Below are 22,609 nucleotides of genomic sequence, written 5' to 3'. Positions count from 1 at the left end.
GCGTAAATCCAGCCCTGATCATAGAAGTAAAATGGGTTCAAGCTCAGTGTTTGAGCTTAATGAGTCTTTTAGATTTCCTCTATGCACTCTCATGGCTGAAGTCTAACATTCACTGATCATTTAGTATCTCAAGCTGTTGTTCCTCATCTCAAACTATGCAGCACTGAGGCAACATACCAGATTTCACACTCATTGATTGGAGGGCACTCTGTCACATTGGCAATGCTGTGTGGCTCTAGCTATGAATTAATTAATTGTCTCTGTCGGAAAATAGCAAATGTCCTGCAGATCTCAGAGATCCCACATTGTATTACAGAACAATATTGGTGAATGATGAATAAAAGCATCTTCTAAATTGCAGACTATTTCACACTGTGCATCTAAGTTTGTTTTTGTCCACTCATTGTCGATGACTAACACCTCAAATGCTTCTTTCTCAACTGTCCTATCCTAATCAGCAGATATATGATGAGCCATCGATTTTTTCCCAACATCCCACTCTGTCTGTCATCCCTCCTCTCTCCCTCCCTCAACATTGACAGGCTATAATCCCCATATTTTGTCTGAGTATATCACTTCTGCTACATTTGGCTGGGCTAATGCCCCTCTGCGGGGTCTCGTGTGAGGGCTGGGAGAGGAGCAGGTCCCTCTCTGGCCATAGAGCTGCGAGTGCTATTACGCCATCACTTTGCATTTAGATAACTGCCAGCACACCTAGTAAATCAGGCCGTGTGCATCCATGTCAGTCTTTCCAGCTGTAGGGTACTGGGGTGGGGAGGGGTGTCTCCACCTGACTGAAGCCCTCCATCAAAATCAGCATCTAGATCCACTCTTCAGTTTCTCTATTAGACACACATATATTGATAGGCTGGTAAGTTCAGGCAGAAAATCCAGTCATGCACGTGTAAATGGGAAATTTAGATTTATTCAGAAACTTGCATGAAACGTATGATTGATTGGGATCTTTGTTCTCAGGAGAAACATCTGTAGACCAATGATGAGAAAGCTTTGATTTCACATTGAAATCTATTTGACCATATCTGAGCAAGTTTGAAGCATTGTTTAGATTTTTTTCTGATACTTTATAGGAGACGTATGTTTGATTACCATTTTTTTTCTTTTTCAGTTGAAATATCTGAGAAGCAATGATGAGAGACATGCATACTAATAAAAGTCGCTCCTCCAAACACATGGCAAAAATTCTCGTTAGATAAGGTTCCAGAAATAACAACATACTACTGCAAGGACAAAGAAAGTCATGAGAACTGACAGGCAATGGGACTCTCTCTCTCTTCCTCTTACCCTTTCTTTCTGTTCCTGTCTCTTCCTCTCGTTCTTGCTTTCAGGGATAGATGCTCCCCGAGGGCTTCGCCAGCCCTCCTTTCTCCTCACGCATTTACACCACTGCACTGATGCATGCTGGAATTGATAACACGGACACCTTCTCTTATCTTGCCTTACCGTAGTCTTTTGAGTAGGAGTCCTTTGTTACCGAACTGGCAAGGAGCAAAGGAATGTCACAGGTCTGTATGCGCTACCAGAAAGTTGAAAGTTCTGGCTGCTAGCTAGGAAAAATATTTAGTACAATACAGAAGATTCAGTTGTTCTCAGTTGATCTAAACTAAAATGTAAAAACTATGTTCTGTCATTTATTAGACCCAAATGCGTTTTTAAGATGCTTTCACCAAATGTTTGACAGCTGCTGGCCTGATGAATTTGATCGATGATGTGTTGGTGAGTATGTGCATCTTAAACCATTATTATTCTTAATGCATCCAGCCCTCTTTCTCTCTCTGTATTTATAGCATAACAATGTCTCTGTCACAACTCAATAATTCATTTCTGTTCATCAGAAACCAGTACAAGGTTGTTGCTGAGGGGACGGGTGTTGCTGCCGTGGTGACAGTAAGAAGCAATGCATTGCGCTGATAGATGGCCGAGAGAAACAGGAAGCAGTGGCCAACTCCTGCAGACACTAGGAACGCTTCATGGTCCAGTGATGAATTGCAAATAGAGGATCAGAGTCTGGCACATGAAAGTGATTGAGAGGAGGGAAGGAGGGGGAAAGAGACAAAGAGAGTGAGAGAGATTCCCTTTATGCTCACTGTGTCAGGCCTCAGTCTTTGACTTCGGTCTGGACTAATGATCGGTCTGATATGGGCAAGTAATTGGTGTCTAGGGATGTTAGACTACAATGTCTTATACATAACGTAATAGGCAGCCCAGTATAGGCTGCAATATTTAGTCAGGAAGGAGATGCACGCATACCGTGAAAGGCAATTAAAACTAAGGGAGTGACATTCGGGTGATGCACTGCCCAATTACGAGGGCAGGACTGGGCAAGCAATTACAATCGTTTTTGGCAGAAGCATATGTAGTTTTATTCTCTGCTTAAGTTTGATGATGAGATGGCTTGTGTTTTGTACAAATATTAAAAGTAATGACTCATGAACTAATATCTGAAGCTGTTGACTTTATCATCTTAGTGTAGAGGTTAAAATGGTTGCAGTCTACAACCCTTCTCTAAGCCCTGCCTTTAAAACATTACTGACCAGACTTAACTGTTGCCACCCACCAATTCACAGGTAAACTTTTGCTCGTTTCAAATGTCAGATCCTCCATCTGTGTGTTTGATGCAACCAAGGAGTGGAGCTTAGTGAAGGGTCAGTTGACGGGAATGTTCACACAGTTCGATTCAAGACTCCATTAAATTTCACCCAAAATAAAAATTCTGTCATCATTTACTTACCATCTAAACCTGGCCCAAAAACAACAACACTGAGACAAAATATCTTATTTTGTGTTGCATAGATAAATAAAGCTAAACAGCTTTGGAACAACATGAAATTGAGTAAATTATGACATAATTAAACATTTTTGGTGAACTGCCTCTAAGAACTGCATTTTTTTAGTTGTTCATATAAACTGCATTCGAACCGCTTATGTAAACTGCATGAACTGGACAATTTGAGAGTCACATCTACAGTTGTGAATCCCAAATTCTGACTGTATGAATGCAGCCACTGTATTCATATATGCGATTATATTGCAAAGCAAGGTCATTTGTTGTATGTGCTGACCGTCTAAATTTGAGACTTTTCATCAAATATTATTGTAACATCATCAGCATGTCTTCGAGTTGCATTACATGCTTTATTCCTAGCTTCCGTATCAATAATATTGACTTTCATGTGAAGAGCAGGAAATGTAGAAAAAAATCATATATACTGTATGAAATGAGCTATTTATATACTGTATGAAGTTTGATTTATCGTTTTTACATAATGACTTAATGCTCAGTGTAAAGATGGACATCAAGGCTCTGTACATCACAAATGTAATATACATCCAATAGACAAACACACTTAGTCTAAAGTCTAATTACCCAGCCAGGGAAAAACAAAACTAAACTTACTTCTGGATGCAGACACCAGACAGTGTCCCCAGACCCACGCTCCTTTGCTCTCTGTCCCTTACTGTCCTTTCTCCAATCATTTAGTGAGTTAGACAGACCTAATTCATACAGAACTGCAGCATGAGCAAAAAAGTAAAAGTGTGTCTGTGATGCTCCACATGATCAAAAAAAAAAAGCGTTAAAGAATAGAGGGAAAAAAACACACTCTGTTTCCGCCGGTTCCTCCTACTTGCCCCAGCCGCACATCACAGGGGTACAGAAGCAGCCAGTCCTTTCACTTCTTTTTGATTTGTGCCGGAGAAAAATAAAGTGTTTGTCCCTAATTAGCTTCCCCTGCTCCCTCTTCCACACAAGATTTTAATTATGATTGGGTGTTGCGGTGGATGTGAAAGAGATGCATGGCTGACATCAAGGCGGTGCTGGCCAGGAGAGATACGCCATGAGCCCCGCAAGCAGTCTAGCATTGTATGGAAGTGCTTCTTGGTGGAACAATGTCCTGCAAGGAAATGTGTGGAAACTGGAGGCAAAGAGCAGGGAGCAACCTACAGCTGTGTGTTTGCAAAAGCAACAGCCATCACAGCAGGCCTCCGAATCCATGTTTCTCTAAAAGGTTTTGAAAATGTGACTGGGGAGGCTCTGTTACAGCCCACATACTGGACCTGTATGTATACGGCTACGAATATAAGCTGGGAAGTGGGAACATTCTTGTATTAATTTGCAGGGGGATGTATGTTAGGGATAAATGAGAAAATGACTAATATCCCTGCAATCACCACCTGCTTCACCAAAACACCAGGAGTGAGAGAGAAAAGTTTTAGACCTAATCAAACTTTCTTAATGCCAGTGACCTTGCAAACATCCCCAGGGAGGAGTGGCACACTTACATTCAGAGCACTTTGTTTTTAAGATGCAAGGCCAACTACTGAATGACCTGAGTCATCCTGCACCTGCCTCTAGAAGCATCTGACCAACACCTGTAGAAGCTCTCAGAGTCTTTCAATTTCATTCGTTCTCTCAGCATGTTCTTGTGAATTAGTCAGTGGCAGTTTTGAGTGACACGGAATGATGATGTACATTTTGTGGTGGTATTAGTATTGCAAGCCAAACGTTTGACTATTGGTTTAAAGTCTGAGGCTTGCTATAGCTTATTCTGGGCATGAATGTCAACTTAGCAGTTGTCTGATTAAAACTTGACAATAACAGTTGTTATTTTTGTTATGTATATGGGCAGACACAACTAAAATCAATGCTATTTCACAAATAAACTAGCATGCAAAAAAGTGGATCTATAAAAGGTTGTACAGACAATACCAAAGAAATCAGTAGGAAATGTGTGTAGACGTTGTGGTCAGAATTTCCTTCCACCTAAAAACAAAATCGCTGAGCATTTCATGAACATTTCATGGAAGTCAACATTTAAAGTTATCTAGTTAAAAATTACAGTTACAGTATAAGACATTTTCTTAAATTTAAATGAATTTGTTTTCCACCAGTCAATAGCAACAAACTTGTTCACATTTAGTCCTCAGTACCTTCACCTTTAGCAGATCAATGGACGATTGAGACTCAAAACACTTCAGCCTGATGCTCAAGGATTTTGTCATTTTTCTCGCCCTGCCAGATTCCGCTGTGCTTTGTTTTGCTGACATGAAAAATGTGCTTGCCTAAAACATTCACAAATCTCCTCATTTGTGAAATGGTCACTGGCCTATTATATTGTCACCGACACACTATACTGTATGTACTTGTCACTGTTTTGGTCAGACAGCATCTTAGAAGGACAAAATAAGGGCAGGCATTTGTTGTAAACAGCTTGAAGTATATGTCCAGTGAAGCCATCAGTGACGATGTACCAGAAAAGCCTCACATCACTGCAAAATTGTCTACAGAAATACAACACTGCAAACCAGTGTTATAAAGGTTGGAGTAGAATTTCAGCTGAAGTTTATTTTAGTCTAAGTTTTGACTGTTCTGACAGCCTTGTTTGTGCATTCAGACTTCGTCTTCAGTCTAGCACTGGATTTGTCGGTGGGTGTGCAAGTTTGATCCTGAATCCACAGTGTTTATCAGAGAAGCTATGGTTTCTTTCTGAGGAGGGTTATGTGTGCAGTAGGATGATGGGATTGTAAAGCTCAACGGGTGGTCAAATACATTCTAACATGGTTTTTGTCTATCACTGGTCAAACAAGAACCTAACCTCACCGTAATCTAAGGATTTATAATACCACATAAAGTAAATATAGGATGGATACCATCTTTTTGGCAAAGTATTGTTTTTTTAATGATTTTTTTTTATGATGTTTTATATGGCTGTGCTCTGGTCTGGTCACACATTTCTTAGTTTTCAATTAGTGAGCAAGGTTAAGGGAACAAAGTTTGAGTATTTTCAAAATTCAGATGACAACTGTCAATTTTCCGTTTGAATATAGTCCTACTGCAGATTCTCTATATTTATTCTTCTATATTCTGCATTTTATGTCAGCCTCCACAGTAAAATGTCGAACTCGAATGTATGCACATTTCTGATGTCTCTTTAAAAATGCATGGGTAGAAATCCCCTAAAAACACAGTGTTGGAGATACTCGGGGTGTGGTAGCACATTTTATTTCAAGGAACAATATGTAACTCTTACATGTTTAATAAAATGTATATAATATTCACATATTTGTCTGCTACAAATTAGAAATAAACTACTACAACCCTATAATAAATGCCTTCTCTTTTAAAGGAGTTAAGGCTCTTGAATGCATATTCTGCATATACACAATGATTAAATGTCTTGCACGTTGCATATTGTAATTTGTTGCTAGAAACTAGAAACTTGTATAAACATGATTTTATTATTATTATTATTATTGTGAAATGTCTGTTATATGCAGTGTTGGGGAAAGTTACTTTTAAAAGTAATGCATTACAATATTGCGTTACTCCATAAAAAAGTAACTAATTACATTACTTAGTTACTTTTTATGGAAAGTAATGTGTTACGTTACTTTTGCGTTACTTTTTAAATCTGGACAGGGCTTGCTTGTTTGTTTTTAAAATAAAAAAGTTCTATTTTTGGCAAATTCACCAAAAGTGAAATGAATAAGCCTCAGGCTGAAGGGAAAGTAAATTTACGTCCGTACAGTAGAATGCAGAAGAAGAAATTTCAACACACTTCAGCAATAAAAAAAACACACAAATGTTTGTCTAGAGTAATTTTAGCTTATTAGTATGGTTGAACTGGATCATCGAAGGTCAGAAGCAAAGACATCGGTTAATAGTGTCACGAATCCAGTCCGTGGCCTTCCGGCCGATTGTCACTAGAGGTCACTGCGTTACTTTACTAGTTACTTGAAAAAAGTAATCTGATTACGTAACTCGCGTTACTTGTAATGCGTTACCCCCAACACTGGTTATATGTAAATTTATATACAAAAAGTGATACATAATGACTTGTCATGTTTTACTGAAGTACAAAACGAAACTGATCACAATGGAGAACATTTCGACAGTGTACGGTTGCTATGGTTACATCCTCTCGCCAACGTGACTACTGTTCGTCAAGGTCTATTCGGTGGCAGGTGAAAAACGTGCCCTTGTTTTTTTTTTTTATCATTACAAACGTTTAAAAAATCCTGCTGAAACCTATACTTGTTCAAAATAATTACTGTAGGCCTACAACCCACATTTCATGTTTAACATGATTATTATAAAATACACATAAGCCTATAGGAAATATTTCACTCTTTTGGCTAATTTCTAATTGTTTAAACCAATTAGAATAATGATGGTATTACAACTCACCCGTTGTTACAGTATTCATCTAAAACTATTTATGCATATCCTCTACTGTATGCTTGGCTGACAAACACAAACGACAAACAAATAGTCGTCTGTGTGATTGTAATAAATGTGCTTATATACATCGACAGGTGGTGCAACGGACCGGTACTCGGGACTACAGACTAACTGTATATTTCACCATACAGGCTCCAGCGCGCTCAATATCGCCGCCTGGCCGCGACGCGAGATGTATGTATCAGGCAGCGCGTTGCCCGAGACCCAAAACGAGGCTGCGTCTCGCGGACCGCATTCCTCCTCATTCATGCCGTGCTGAGACTTCACACACGGAAAGTGCACGCGGAGCTTTACACACTGCTGCCGAGAAAATGTACTCAAGTTTGAGATTTTACGCATGGCGAGGATAATAAACCAAGGCATCAACAGCACAAGTAAGTAACCTCGGTTCTTTGCGCACAGGCGTGACTTTTCAGTGCAGTTTGTTTGGGGGGAAAATGCGTGTGGCGCGCTGTTTTCTTCGGCGTTTACAATGAATGTATCGATACTTGATTGCGTCGGAACAGCCGAGGACTGCGATGTGAACATTTTGTATGCGGTTTGACACCTCAGTGCGTATTAACTGACGCATTAAACAAGAAGATATCGGCATTGAGCAGCAATAGTGGATGACTAACTTGGTTAGATTCCCTGTGGGTTAACTGCTTTACTGAAATAAGTAACAATCAGGTTGTGTGGGTACAGGGGCGTTCTCTGGGAATATGCAGAATGTAATATGCATTTGTTGGATAGCTCAGTTTACCACTGCAAATCACACTTTTAGGGTTACGCTTAACTGCATAGGGAGGAGGGTTTGATATGTTTAAATATATAAACCAGGCTTTGTCCAACACCTCTCTGTGTACAGTTATTTGGATTGACAGTATCAATGTGACAGTATGTGGGTTGACTGTCTGTAAGTTCTCGCCAAGACTGATTCAGATGGGAATTCGGCAAAATTGGATGTAGGTTAGAACTGTTGGGCTGCATGAGAGGCACAAATCTAATATAAGGCGAATTTCTAATTGCAATTTCACGCATGTAATATCTGCATAGTCTTCACATATAAAGCGCTATTAGATTAATTCAAATCTCAGAATCTTTATTGTCTGGTTTGTTGAGCAGACACATATATTTTCTTTTGTGAGGCGGAAAAACTGACAGTCCAAGGTAGCCTACTGTGTTTGTATGTTTATGTAGTGTACAGTATGTAGCCTACGAGATGCTCCGCTTCATTCACTAGAAGATGTCAGTAAAGTGCTTTTATTACACATTTTAACGTTATGTTTTGATTTTAACAATGATTTTAAGAAAAAAAAAAAGAGACTCATCTGTGTTTGCTTGCAGTAAGTGAACTGAAAGATTACGTTTTTGTAAATGCTTTGAGCTTTCTAGCTCGGCGTCCTTCCACAGACGGTTCGATATTGGCTTTTTCATAATATGACTGATAGGAGTTTCACATTGGGAAGAATACGTTTATTTCTAAAGTAAAGGTGTTGCATGAAATTTGGTGTTTATCGGAATTTGGTCGTTTATGTACTACACTTCAACCACTCAGTCAGCATTAGAGCTCTCGTAACTGGACTGAAAGGATTTCTTATGGTGAAAAGCAGACTACTGCGAGCGCGCGTCATCTCTCCAAAAGTTACGTGTTTTATATAAACACTCGTATTATGTGTTTATTGACGGGTTGTTGCCTATATCCTATAAAACGCTTGCCTTTTGGTCCCAACGGATGGATCATAGTGATGCCATTTAATTCGGTTCCGTTCTTTAAGTAGCCCACAATCACATTATGGAATGACTTCTTTGTAGTGATGGAAATTCTGAGGAATCGAAAGATTCTGGTTCCGATTCTTCTTAATGGTTCGCGTTCCTTAACGGACCCATTGTCGATTCTTTTAGTAGGCTTCTTCTGAGAAAGAAATATTAATCCATTTACCTGACCATAGATGAGAATTTGGATTTAAATGTAAATGTTTGTTTACACAGCTTTCCTAGCGGTAGCATGAATACAATCTAATTATTGGCACTAACTCTATATGTTGTATTAAAGATAAGCGATCAAAATGTGTTAATATATTAATTGATGTTACTGAATAGAACGGTTTACAAAGCTTATGCGTAGGCCTATTTGATGTACTAAAAAGAACCGACTCGTTCGTTGGAAAATTGGTCGCGTTTTGTTTTTGTTTCACTAAAAAGATTCAGCTCAAAAGAGTTATTTTTGAGAACCGCACCATACTGGTGTTTGGATTGACTAAAAAGAATCGGCTCATAAAAGTTATTGGTTCTAGAATTTGGTCTGATCTCATCTAGAACCAGGACCGTCGCCTGTTTAAATTGATCTAAAATAATTCAACACAAAGGTTGTTTTTCAAAGTAATCCAATGAATAATCTATATCTAGAGTCTTTGTGAATTATCATACTGCCAATAGAGTCCCTGGTAGTGTGATGTAGTTTGTCTTATGAAGTGATGTAAGAGCATCAATCTCAACGTTCTAGGCATAAACGTCCACCTTTATGTCAAAGCGGTTCGCCTCTGTGTGACACTGTGGGAAACGAAGGGCGCCATGTCAGAATTAATCTCGTTTTGAGTCGTTATATTCCGCGTACTCGGCCTTTGCCGTGATTGACGGATGTTTTAAATATCCCTGACATCCTCACCTTCGAGCTTGTCAGTGCCAGCCTCCTCTCGAGTCTCTCTGCCGGTGTCGAGTGGGCTGTGGGCTGTATTAAAGCTCCGTGTCCACTCTACACAATCTTGGCGCCTTTTCACGTTACAGTACGTCACTATTAGAGAGTCACGAGCATAAGTTACATTTATAGTTGAGGGAGGGCTAGTTGTCACACCTTTTGTTCTAGTGAATATTACGTAAGGTTGGCTTATTTCTGAAAGTCAATTTCTGTATTGGACATTGCCTTTAAGTCTTACCTTTTGTGGCAACTTGCCCCAATAGTGTATTTTTAAAAAAATACTTGTTTACCCAGCAGTTTTAGAAAACAAAATATTGGAATTTTAATTTGAAATACAAAATTAATTTAAAGTTCTTATTTTGGGGGTTTTCTAGATGTTTGAAAAAAAAAATGCTTGAAGTTTGACCCAGAAACTGAGATATTGCCCATGTGACAACTAGCCCCAGCCTTCTATACATTAATTGAACAATTATTCATTAATAATCTTGCCGGAAAGCATCTCTCCTCCAAATTGATCAGCTTCAGCTGCCAGTTTGGGGTTTCTTTTTTCCTTTTCTTGAATAGCAGGCTTGTAGAATCTCATTACTTGTCTTTTTAGTTTCCTTCAATATCACTCCTAGGACAGACAATGATAGCTTTTTGATTGAGTTTATCATAAAACACAAGTTATTTAATTTACTCTTCCAATCCATTATCAGCTCTTTCTGCACCTCAAATCTGCGGAGACGTCAAACTAACACGATAAAGGCAGTCAGGCCTGAAGTGTTTTGAAGCTGACTGTATCAGATCTGAGGAAGAGATAATACAATTGTTTCTCCCTTCACTTTTCTTCTAGTATGTACATTTATATAAGTGTGCGCTGAAGGCTGGCAGATGGTTATCCCTCTGAGAAAGTGTGTGATATTTAGATACTTCATGCCATAGGAATATGACAGAAATAGAGATTAGGCTTCCATTTTATATTTGATCAGTCTTAATAGCAGCCTGCTTTGTTGTATATTTTTAGTGCCTTGGTACGACGTGCAAAGAGCGCTGTTAAATCGAATTCATTACCATTTCCTTTTACTGAGTTATTGAGTGTGTATAAATAGTGCTTTGGCTTGAGCAGGGTTTGGAGAATGAAGGGTCAGGCCATGTTTTGTTTGTCATGGCCGTCGTCCAGAGGAGATACAGCGTTTCCCGCTCCCTCAACAGACTGGAGGTCTCAGCTGGGAACCTCTTTCTTTTTCACCGCCCATCAAAATAAAAGAACTAACGGCTAATTTAGGAGGGGGAAAAAAATTCAGCTTCTACTTTTGTGTAGAGCTACTGTATTTCTTGTTTTACTGTCAGAATATGTGACCGGTAGTGAGATTAGAAGCTTGACCGATGAAGCTTGACCATGACCAAGAGTATCTCATTTCAGAAAACATGAGTCAGCAGCATATAAGTTAACCGTTGAACAGTATTACATAGCACATTATTCTAGGAATAAGTAAGTGATGTGTCTGTGAGGGAGAGAGCACCCTCTCGCTAAAGAACCAACCTGCTGTGTCTTGACCCAGTTCCCAGAATTTACCCCAACTATTCGACTTGTGCTTGAAATACCAAGTGTGACCTTCGACCTCGTTGTCAGGTCACATACCATGGTGAATGAAAGTGTCAAGGGCCCTCGAATGAGCTTTTGCAGCCTTCGCCCATCTCGGGTCAGTCCCTGACCCCTTTATGCATATTGAACATTACATTATTAGTGATACACGCTGTTAGAATTAAATTACAATGTCTGGGACCGTTAATGTACGTCAATACCAGTCAGTGGTGTGGATTTCTCTTTTGGGACAGGGTGGGGGAGACCTTTCCACTCACCTCTCCTTTCTAGTTTCCAGGACAGCGCATCTATCCCTCAGCCTTATCGGGGCTTGGATCCGATCAATGCTATCTGCCATCTGCTTGCAGACTACAGCTTTACCACCACCCTCTGAGGAGTTTTCTATGGCCCCTACAACTGATCCTGGATAGTATTGTCATGGCACTCGCAATGTATTATGTTAAGCATAGGGTAGGTTTCACTAATGCCAAACCAGCTGTTAAGGGTATTATTAACTGGTGCCGTGGTGTTTTTCCTTTTCGCTCGCCTGTTTTGTATCGAGAAGGGCTTTAGGCCTCTTGTAATGGAAGTCACAGACTGGCAGCATCTCCGAGCCAGATTTCTTTTTGCTGTATTCAAAGGCATCCCTCACAGCGCATCCCTTCAGGTCTGCTTTGAATCGTGTGTTTATTTCCCCCTTTTGATGAAAGCGACTCTGGAAGCTTCGCTTTAGGCAAAGCGACATCAGTAATAAGAATAGCCACGTGTTTTATAAGGGTTTGCAAAAGTAAATTTGGGCTGTATGTGCAAAATATGTTCCTTACCTTTCTGTTCTTTGTGGTCCGTTCAGCTGGGTGAACTCAATAATAGGCTATTTACTGTCTGGTTCATTTCATTTGGCCGTCGTCTCTCCTTGGATACTGCCGCTGAAGCACTTCCTTAGGCAGTTGTGGTTTGTGTACTGAAAGCCAGTAAATAATGCAAGATCTCTAGACTGGCCATGTAAGTAAGACTAAAAGTGATGGGGCCCAAGGGGACGTCCCTCTCAGAGGACCACAGGTGCTCCAAAAGACCTTTCAAGAGGTCAATGGTAGCCATATAGGTGTGTTTTTAATGCGGATACAAATGTATAGAATGCACAAGATATGGTATGGTTTATAATGCAGCGCTCTGTGAAGTTGTTTCAGCAAATCAATAGATAGATAAAGCTTTCTCTTGATAGATTTATAGATGTAATATTTCATGGTATTGAATAGGTTTTAATAAGAGCATTGAGCTTGTTAAGTCAAGGTCCCGCTGTTCAGTCGCCTAGTAATTAATATCTCATTAAAAGATGGCGTATTGATCTCTCGCGGTAATGTTCAACCTTTAATACAGCCAGAATGGATTCAGATAGTTGACCTCATAATCTCAACTGTTTTCACTTGTGGTTCATTCTGGGATTATAGATCGGGACCTTTGCTTTGTTATTTTGGCTGCTGGTGATCTTTGCTTGACTGGATTTGGGCTAAAAGCGGGTTTGATTTGGAGCTCGCTTTGTGAGTTGGTTTTCATTCAGGATTAGGTCTAATCCGGGTGAGACATACCAGCACATTGGATCTGTAGCACCAGGTTTATCGGTTGCCCGAGTAACAGAAGACTGTGAAAGGGTTAATTGAAATCCCAAAGCGAGGTGATGTGTCTCCCTAATCCAGGCTGCCCCTTGACCTCTAAACTCACGGGGGGTCTTTGACGTGGGACCTCCTTGTCACTGCAGGCTTCTTGGGAGCCCAGCAAACTTCTCATTCCGTAATGATGCTTCCTGACAGAGCAGCAGCTCGGGAAACAGAAATCATTAATCATGTTTCTAGCAGCTAATCATGTTTTTCCAGCAGTCTGAGAGCGAGCAAGTGAAGGAATGGACTGCTTCTTTTTAAGGTGATTATGACAACAACAGCATCAAATGAGTGAACTGAAAAAACGCCACACGGATGCAGGGGAAAATTAGATGAGTTTGAACGGAAATTAAATTCCAAATTTAGTTGGAATGTTCGCCATATTCAACTAAATAAGATGGGAATCATCACATACTACATAAAGTATATTCATTTTTGCTATTCTCTCAAGGTGTGGTTGCATTGATTAATGCTGGTAAGTTTCATGCTGGTACACTTTCTTACACTTGAGGTTATCTGTACTCCCATTGATAGATTATGTACCTGCTCATTTGCATAAACCTTGAAACTCATCTTAACTTGTTCAGTGGTTGCTGTTGCGAAATCTTATTGGAAATGAACAACTTTTGGTTGCTTTATTACTGCAAATTGCTGTTAATGTGAACACACCTTTATTATTCCTTAGTTCCTCCACAAACTGATCTCATGATCATAATTCGTACAAGATGGCAAAATCATAAGAAACACACAAACTAACCCTGCCGTAAAGTCTAACCCCTAAACCTAACCATTATTGCAATTATTTTTATTTTTTTTACTAATTATTACTTGTTGTGAGTGCATTAACTTCCTTTAACTCCTGTGCAATCCTTAATTCTTTCAAATATTTTTTTGAACATTTATTTTTTCATGCATTTCAAAATTTCTAGTTCTTCAGTAATATGTAAAACATACCCCCTAGAGGACGCAGTTCGAAGTTCCCATGAAAGGGAATCTTAAAAGTTCTTCAATAGCCATAAGAAATTCGTAATTTCACTATGTTGTACAAATGATTATTGTTATGAGTGTGTTGCCTTCCTGTAACTCCTTTGCAAAATCTGACTAATTACCAAAATTTAAAATCCTTTCTTTCAAACATTTTTGTTTGTTTGTTTGCTTTTCTTTCTTCTCTGAGAGGTTGTTTAAGTTGCATTTTGAACATGGGCCTCTCTGTAGAGCTCTGTTGAACATCATCAGCCAGATTCCTTTAACATAGCCGGCTGCAGGCAGTCTGTCTCCCTGGAAAATCTCTCTCCCTCCCTCTCTTTCTCACTCTCTTTGAGTGGCCCGTTCTGGAAGTGATTACTCTGCCAGACCAATGAGCAGGCTTCCCTTTGATGGGTCATAAACAGAGGTCGGAGGTCAAATTCCTCTCCCCAGATGGAATTCGCTTGACATGCTTCACTGCAGAGCCCGGAGGCGTCGTGGGGGACGGACTGTACGCGTGTCATCATGCCTTAGTGGGTTAGTGTGATTGTCTGTGTGCAGGATGCAACACTAAATCTCCTTCGAAACTCTGTTTGGAGGGAGGTAATGTGCTATGGTGCCTGTGGAAGGTGTGTGTCTGTTTGAATGAGCGAGGGAGAAGATGACATTATGTTTGTGTATTTGAAAGTGTCACTCTGATGGAATGACTAAGAGGTGTTCAGCCACAGGGGTGTTGGGCTGTGCGCCTTTACACCTCTCCTGACAACCTGCATTTAACGTGTGTTTAGAGCGGTGTGCGATTCACTGTTTGTGAGGTGTTTTCTTAGCCACCTCTTGTTGCCATCCCAAAGGAGCTTTTCAGTGGATCCAAATTCTGACAGCCTGTTGCCAGTAAATTCAGATTTTAGCTGGAAAGCAGGTTCATAAAAGTATACTTGTTTATGCAGAGAAATACTTGTGTCTAGACTGATTAGGCACCATAAAGCACTCAACAGTGTCTTCAGTGAGACTGTGAATGCACAATATGGTTTATTATGGTTTACTTGCTGTTTCTTTGTGAATAAGATATTGAAAATTTTGAATCTAAAATTTAATGTTGAAGAAAAATGTGTATTTTTATATTTACACTACAGTATGTCTTTTATATGCATTTTATTATGCAATTGCATAGGAATATGGAAATAAAACTTTCCTTAGTATGTCCGCAGAGTTGAATTGCACATAATTTAAATAAATAGCATCTGGCATTTTATCAGTTGAGTTCTATTGTCTTTTAAAACATGAATATTGGACGTCTTTTAAAATTGTCCCCATTGTTTCCTTTTAGAAAATTTCTACAGAGCTTTATTTATTTATTTATTTTTTTAAGACGGTCAATTTTTCAGACACATCTGTTGAGTTTGGAGTTGGAAGTGGAGCCTTAAAGTCTAAGACAGTCTTGAAAAGAGTCATGTTATCTGTTGGCCGTCAAAAATTTTTAATAAAAAAATGGTGAAAAAAGGTAATAGGATCTAAAAAAAATACGGTTTTGGTTGTTTCTCATACTGTCCATTTGTAAAGTTAAAGAATATTCAAATGGTGGTCCTGGTTTGAATCTCGTCTGTGTTGTTTTTTTTCCCTCTCTTTTTCTTCATGTGTCCTCTCTCTTGCCAATAAAAAGTAAGTCCAAAAGTTTTTACTATATTTTACTACATAAGCCCAAAAGCAATTTTACTGCATTTGCTGTTTTCGAGCAATACTAGATTTTTAGTGCTGCTTGCCTTTGCAAAACTTGTCAGCAGGATGCTAGTGTGTTCTGGGAGGTTGCCAGGACCTTGCTGTGCAGTTGCTAAGGTGTTCTGAGTGGATGTTAACATTGTACTGTAGGGTTGCTAGGCTGTTCTTGGTGGTTCATAGTCGGTTGCTTACTGTCCCAAGTTCAGGTCTCTGTGATTTTGTCCCTATTACACTGAAAAAAAGAAAAGAAGGCAGAGTCAATATGACCTTGTCCCTTCTATAGGTCTAATGTGATACACCTCTATACTTAATATTCAGAAGGACAGAGACATAAGCGCATCTCTCCTCACATCCGCAGCTGTTAGAACTCGAAATCTCTCAGTGGATGAGAGCTTTTGTGAGATGCAGCAGATGCTGTTTGGTATAAAGGCTCCAGATGATCACGAGAAGAATGAGTTGTGTTAAGAGCTGGCGAGCTGCCCAATGCAATATAGATATTTCTCTGCTTTTTTGCTTTATAAATGTGCTTCAATCCCAAACATATTTTTTATGTGCAAAAAAGGAGTCTGGGTGTGAATTTTAGCGGACTGAAAGAGTCTATGTGGTGTTGTTTATTGAAGGGCAAGAGGATGGGATAGTAGGTTAATAGCTAGCTTTATTTTTTTCCATCCTTGACAGATGTATTTTTGTGCGTGTGATGGCGCAAGTCCCGCAGCGGTCTTCATCAGGGTTGCATTTGTGGCTGTCACCGGGTCGCTGTATAATTGAGAGTGTGATCCTCTTGAGTTTGGTATTTACAGCGGTTGACGATACTGTCCCTTTCACACTTGTGCGCATACACTCTTGGCTCAGATAAGACTAGTCTGTTTTAGCCTCTTGCTTCATGACTGTTTGCAGCTCGATTCTCATGCTCCTGTGACCCTGTGAGTGATGGTGGTGCAGTGCCTTAATGACCATCAGCAGAGCCAGGCGACCCTCCTCGGCTGTGCCGCTGGCATTAAACCGGATGCCGGTTTGTGTGCAAGCATTTTAACATAAGGGCTGCTCAGCAGTCGACCGCCGCTGATAGCAGTATGTGTGTTACCGCAATGATAGCGCACTCCCGTTTACTCATTTGATTGACTACAGGTTTGTTTGCCAGGCACACGTGTGTGTGTGTGTGTGTGTGTGTGTGTTTGTGCACGTGTTTGCCGACTGTCCATTCTTAGTTCTTAAAGTTTTATAGACTCCAGTGCCATTCTGTCTCTTTCCTGTTGGACTCCCAATCGTGTCCAGATGAGGCGGTTGCACTGGCGGCAGGGGAAATGCAAACAGGGATGGAACAGTGGCCTGACCCCTGTGCTGCTATAGGCCACCAGACTGGGGTAGTGTCCAAACTCTCCTCAGGGGAAAACACAGGATTTTTTTAGGATGTCCCAACTGAGGGTTTGCGAAGGAACTGCATAGGGTTTGTGAGTCTATTATTTTTATTATTATAAAAATCCAATGGTAAATTAAACTGAATAAAAATGTCTAATTATTTTTTACATTTATAAATTAAAACAAACAACAAAAAACTTACATAATCATACAAAATTATTAAATTAGTTATTTAATACAAAGTATTATATAATTTTATTTTTATTTTAAAATTTAATATCTTATTTTTATAAATATTAATATTTTCCAATATGATGTTTTGATTATTTTAATATTTAATATTACATTTAATATTTGAATTTAGTTTGTAAATGTTTTATTAACTAGCTTGAATCTGATAATTTCTTACAAGTAATTTCAATAAAATCAAATGATTAAATATACTTTTAAAATGATTTAACTTTATAAATTTTATATTTTATAAATAAATATGGTAATTTAATCTGATAAATCATTTTATTTAAATTGTTATTATTTATAATTTAGTAATGGTTTTAATATCAGGTACTATTATTAAATATTAAATATTTAATTAAATATTTTTATTTTTATATTACATTTTTCATTTAATATTTGAATTCATTTTTTGCAAGTTAATTAAGCACAATTTAGCAAGTTAATTTATTTAAATTCATTTTTAAATTATTCATTTAATTAAATCTGTTAATCAGAACTAATGAAATCAATTTTAGGTTTTTATCAGTGTTTTGTCTGTAAAATGTTTGCTACATTGATTGACATTACTTGAAACGTTAGGCTACTTGAAATTTTTGTTGTGGTACTTCAGGCAAATATCAGTGGCTTGACAAAAGAGGTTGGAAACCCTGATTTAATGTTGTTGTTTTGTAAATAATTAAATGTTCCTTTTCTTACATTAAACCCTCATAAAAGAATATTATGAACAACCGAGAGTATTTGACTGAAAAGAGCAGAGACTCATTCATAATGAATGTCAACATTTGCTCTTGTACACGGATGTGCTGTAGCTGATTTTTTGTTTGTTCATGTTTGTAAATGGTTGCACTGTCTAGTGACTCATTTATTCTTTTTTCATTTAATCATCTAGCATATGACTTTGCTTTTATGCTTTTTTTTTTTAGACCTATAAATAGAGAATCATACAACAGAATGATTTATCTTAACATTAATTGCTTGAATAAGTTGTTAGTGAATTTGATGGTTGATGTGAGTGAAGTATGACGTAAGTGAAGCTTGGATAAAGTTTGTTTAATTTGTAGAAGATCCTGGTTTTCAGAAATCCACGTAACTGTGCTAAGTGTTTCCAGAAATAAGTGGTTTTTGTTTGACCGAAAAATCTGGTTTACCAGTGCTGTTTTAGCCTTGTCATGAAAAATAAACCTCAACGTGATCGATGTTTTTCCTCCCATCTTCCTGATCAAATGATAGATATACCTTAAGGAGTCCCGCTTTGGGCCTCATCAGCCTGTCAGGCTCAAAACGGGGCACTTTCCACGAACAGGAGCCCTGTTGGCAGGCCTCGTTGTCTAAGCGCGGTACGTAGCGCTACAAGGGCTAAACGTGTTTGCACTTACAGCTCACGCGAAACCAGAAGTGAAGGTCTCGTGCTTTTAGAAATCACACACTTGACATCTCTGCATTTCCTCGCTCCCATACAGCCCAAATTTGCTAGCCGGATTCCCCTGTGGTAAACGTGGAGCATAGCTGAAATACCTGCAGCTCTCCCCCGCACCCGCCGCTAATCAGTACCACATCTATAGATGCTTCCAGTTTTCCAGTGGATCAGTCTCTGATCCTTCACCCACGGGGCCCTGACACGTTCTCTCACCAACCTCGACCCTTGGCTGGGATGAGCAGGCTCCCCGTCTGCCGCCGAGCCATCAGTCACTGTCATGGCAACACATTCCTGAATTGAAAGAGCTAGAAAAGGGGTGAGCGAAAGCTTCGGTGGCTTTTTTGCTGCAGTAGAGCCGTGAGTAATATTAATGGCCAAAGGAGCAGTCGGACAGCTGGCATTCTGAGGCTATTCATCATAATTGTCACACTCTGACTGATCAACTCCTTTGTAGGGCTCAGACACTCCCGGGACAAGGTGCCCTAATTGCTGACTTAGGATCAAGTTTCTCGTTCCCCAGGCCTAATTTATAAGCATTACAAACCACGGACTCTCTCTCATGTGGAAGATCCATATTAAGCTCTGAGGCACATCTTTCACCTTGCTTAATCTTTGCTGTGCTCTTTCATAGTGCTAAAAGCTTTGGAAACTGAGCTGGTTTGGTTTTGACTCGGCAGCCGGATGATTTTCATGACATTCAGCTCCGTTAATTGTGTTTGTACTGTACTTAAATATTCTGACAATGTTTCCTGCTGCTAAATCTACAGCTTCATGGCAAACAAAATTGCTTTAGATGAGTTATGAGCTTGATGATAGTAATATACAAAGTCAACAAATAGACAACATATCCGGCACACTCTCATGGGAATTCGTAACTATTTTAAGTTTTGGCAAATTGGTTTCTAATTTGTATGAAAGCATACATTCTGCAATTCAACGTGTTACTTGACATTTTTTTGTAATTAATTGTGAAATTTACTAGCAATTTCTATGTGAAAATTGTTTCTACACCAATTTTTTTTCTGTGTACTCTATGTACGGCTTCATATTATCTGCTTACGCCCCACGTTTCTGTACAAATCACATCATATACGAAATCGTCACCTTGTAAAATTCGGTTATGATGTCCTCGCAAGTTTTTATGAGCTGGTTCTTTTTAATGAATTAGTCAAAAATACTCTAGAACTCATGAGTTATCCATATGAATCTGAATCAAATTATTCGATCAGAGCGGTTCTTGAACACATGTTGTCGTAAACCTATACTTACTGTGGAAAACAAAGTTTTTGAAGAATTATTTATATTAGTTGAGTTTATGAGAGTTTATGAGACGTGTAGTGTTGTTTGTTGCTTTGTTTTGTGAACAAACTTCTTTCGAGTCTGGTCTTTTGAAGTGAATATTTCAGTTATTATTTTTTTTATATCATATACTTTTAATGTTACATCTTATATTTGAATTTATTTAGTAAATGTTTTAACTAAATTTGATAATTTGGCAAAGTATTTTTTAATTAATTTTTTTAATAATATAGTAAGTAAATCTGATAAAACTAATGCATTTTTAGAAGATTTATGTAAATGTTTTGTTTGTAAAATGTTTACAACATTGACATTGATTAACATTTGAGAGGATTAGTGCTGTTAGTTTTGTTACCATCGTTCTTTTGAGTCTTTTCGTTTGCAGAAAATCATTGAATCAGTGTGGTAATAAAAATAGTATTATGTTAGTTTAGTTTTGTTTAGTGTATTTATGTAAATAGGATTAACTATTCTTCTTAAGAAAAAAAAAAGCTAATGGAATGAACAAACCCAGAATCATTAAGTCGCATTGGAACCAGAATTGTTAAATTGCCATTCTTATCTATTAGCATAAGACCACCGCTATAAGCCTATGGGCGAGAGTGTGTAAATACTTTGATTTACATCTATTCTTTGCTCATTCCGTCTCTTTCTTTCTCCACAAGCATATTTCACCAGCAGCTTGCACGTTTAATGAGGAATTTCATTTCTATTAAAGATGCAAATGTAGCCTTTAAAGGAGATTGAGATGCTGGGATGAAGCTAGCATTCAGATGGCTTTATCTCACCGCTCTGTTCATTAGCTGAGTGTAATTGTGTTAGCACAAACGCGTTCGTCGGGAATGCACTTATCTGACTAGAAAGGTCACGCAGATGACACACGGTGAAGGCGCACACGCACACACGCACGTCTCATGCTTGACTTCATGACTTTATCTCTTGAATCTTTTAAAATGAAAGCACCGCTAGAGATGTTTGTTTGTATGCATGCATGAGTAGGTGGGTGCAAAGTAATGAGTGAAGTTAGCGAAAGTGTAAAGCTCAGCACACAAACGCTTGCAGTGGGCCAGAGAACGGCTGTTGCCCAATGATGCGATCCTGATGGAATGTGCGCTAGCAAAGCCTGTGGAACATGAAACGCCATGAGCTCGGGAGCTACCGTTATGGGGTTTGAAGTCTTTATTCCCCTCTTTTCCTCTGTAGTTTAAAGCATTGTACAGCCGGAATCGGTGGAGCATTTTCACATTCTGATCCTGGCACGAGTCTTAGCTTGGCATTTGCCGTGGATAATTGTAGCTGGCTTAGAAATGACATCGTAAATCGTAATTGTGGAATTTATGAAAAAAAACCCACTTTGATTTGCAGGCGTGTTTATCATAATAAAGTCGATTGCACAACAGATGAGAGCGAGCTAATGAAAGAGGATAAGATGCGACGGGCTGAAGGAAATAACTGAACGCTTCCCAGGAGGGAGAAAGCTTTTTATTGATGGCTGAACTTTGAGTCAGCAGTGTTTGGGTGCTTTTATTGGCTCTGTGGGAGCTGTAGCCCAGACACTGAGGTGTGGTGATGGACGCCGATCTATTAACACAACCAAGGAACGGGATGTGTCTGTTTGGTCTGCGTTTGTTGTTTGTGGGTGTTGCAGTTGGAAACACTGTGATTTTATATAACTTTCAGTTCTTGCATCAATTATTTCATGACTTTGCACATGTTTGTGTGAGTATACGCACACTCTGTGTGAATACATGCTTATGTGGAACTGAATTTCGGTACTTTACTCTGTGTAATTACAAAAACATTTATTTCAGTGAAGAAATAAGTCCAAAAGTCTCAATTTAAACATATAGGGCCCTACAAACTTTTTCTCCCCCACCAAATGAAGGCATTAAACATTTATTTTAAATCAAGTGAAAATATAACCCTTTTATCTTTTGACAAACAAACTGAGGTTTACTGTTGAAATTAATACATTGTGTGAATATTCCTTTAAAACATTTTTAATAGGCTAATAATTGTATTATTTTTTTTCTACAATTAAGTGATTAATCTGGGTGTAATATTTATTTTTAGCATTTAATTGTTTTATTTAAATTTGATAGAAAATTGAATATTTAAAGATGTACATTATACTTTACAAAAGTAGTACAAGAGTAATATATTTCTGTTACATGTTAAACCGTACTTTTATTTTGACAGGTTGCCATGACGTTTCTGTGTGTATACAGTATGATGATGCTAGTTTTCTGAAATGAAACAGTAAAATTCTCGCGAAGTGACTCTCACAGCAGCTCTGGGGATTAAGTTTTTGTGTTCATGCCGTCATATAGTGAGACGCAGAGCGCAAAAATCACCGCGAGCGTCGCGCGTGCTTCAGTATTTGTGTGGTAAACAAAACCGCGTTTCCGCCATTCGTACATACAGAGGCAAGCGGAACATGCAGGATTCATATTTAAAC

The 22,609-nt window shown here is 38.7% G+C and overlaps 1 long non-coding RNA gene and 1 pseudogene across 1 annotated transcript; both read left to right on the top strand.

Moving 5' to 3' along the window:
• Positions 1-1,355: 1,355 nt before the first annotated feature.
• On the top strand, positions 1,356-2,453 carry LOC107697958 (uncharacterized). The gene is made up of 3 exons (XR_001635288.1): positions 1,356-1,523; positions 1,657-1,734; positions 1,854-2,453. It is a non-coding gene; the product is annotated as an uncharacterized LOC107697958 (long non-coding RNA).
• A 5,034-nt stretch (positions 2,454-7,487) lies between these two features.
• Positions 7,488-22,609, top strand: part of LOC107697957 (plexin-A1-like) — a 255,116-nt pseudogene continuing 239,994 nt past the window's right edge.

This window comes from Sinocyclocheilus anshuiensis, unplaced genomic scaffold (genome assembly GCF_001515605.1).
Source record: "Sinocyclocheilus anshuiensis isolate Anshui unplaced genomic scaffold, SAMN03320099.WGS_v1.1 scaffold78, whole genome shotgun sequence".
NCBI classification, from domain to species: domain Eukaryota; kingdom Metazoa; phylum Chordata; class Actinopteri; order Cypriniformes; family Cyprinidae; genus Sinocyclocheilus; species Sinocyclocheilus anshuiensis.
Note: the sequence above shows the minus strand (reverse complement) of the source record. Positions and strands in the feature narration are given on the sequence as shown.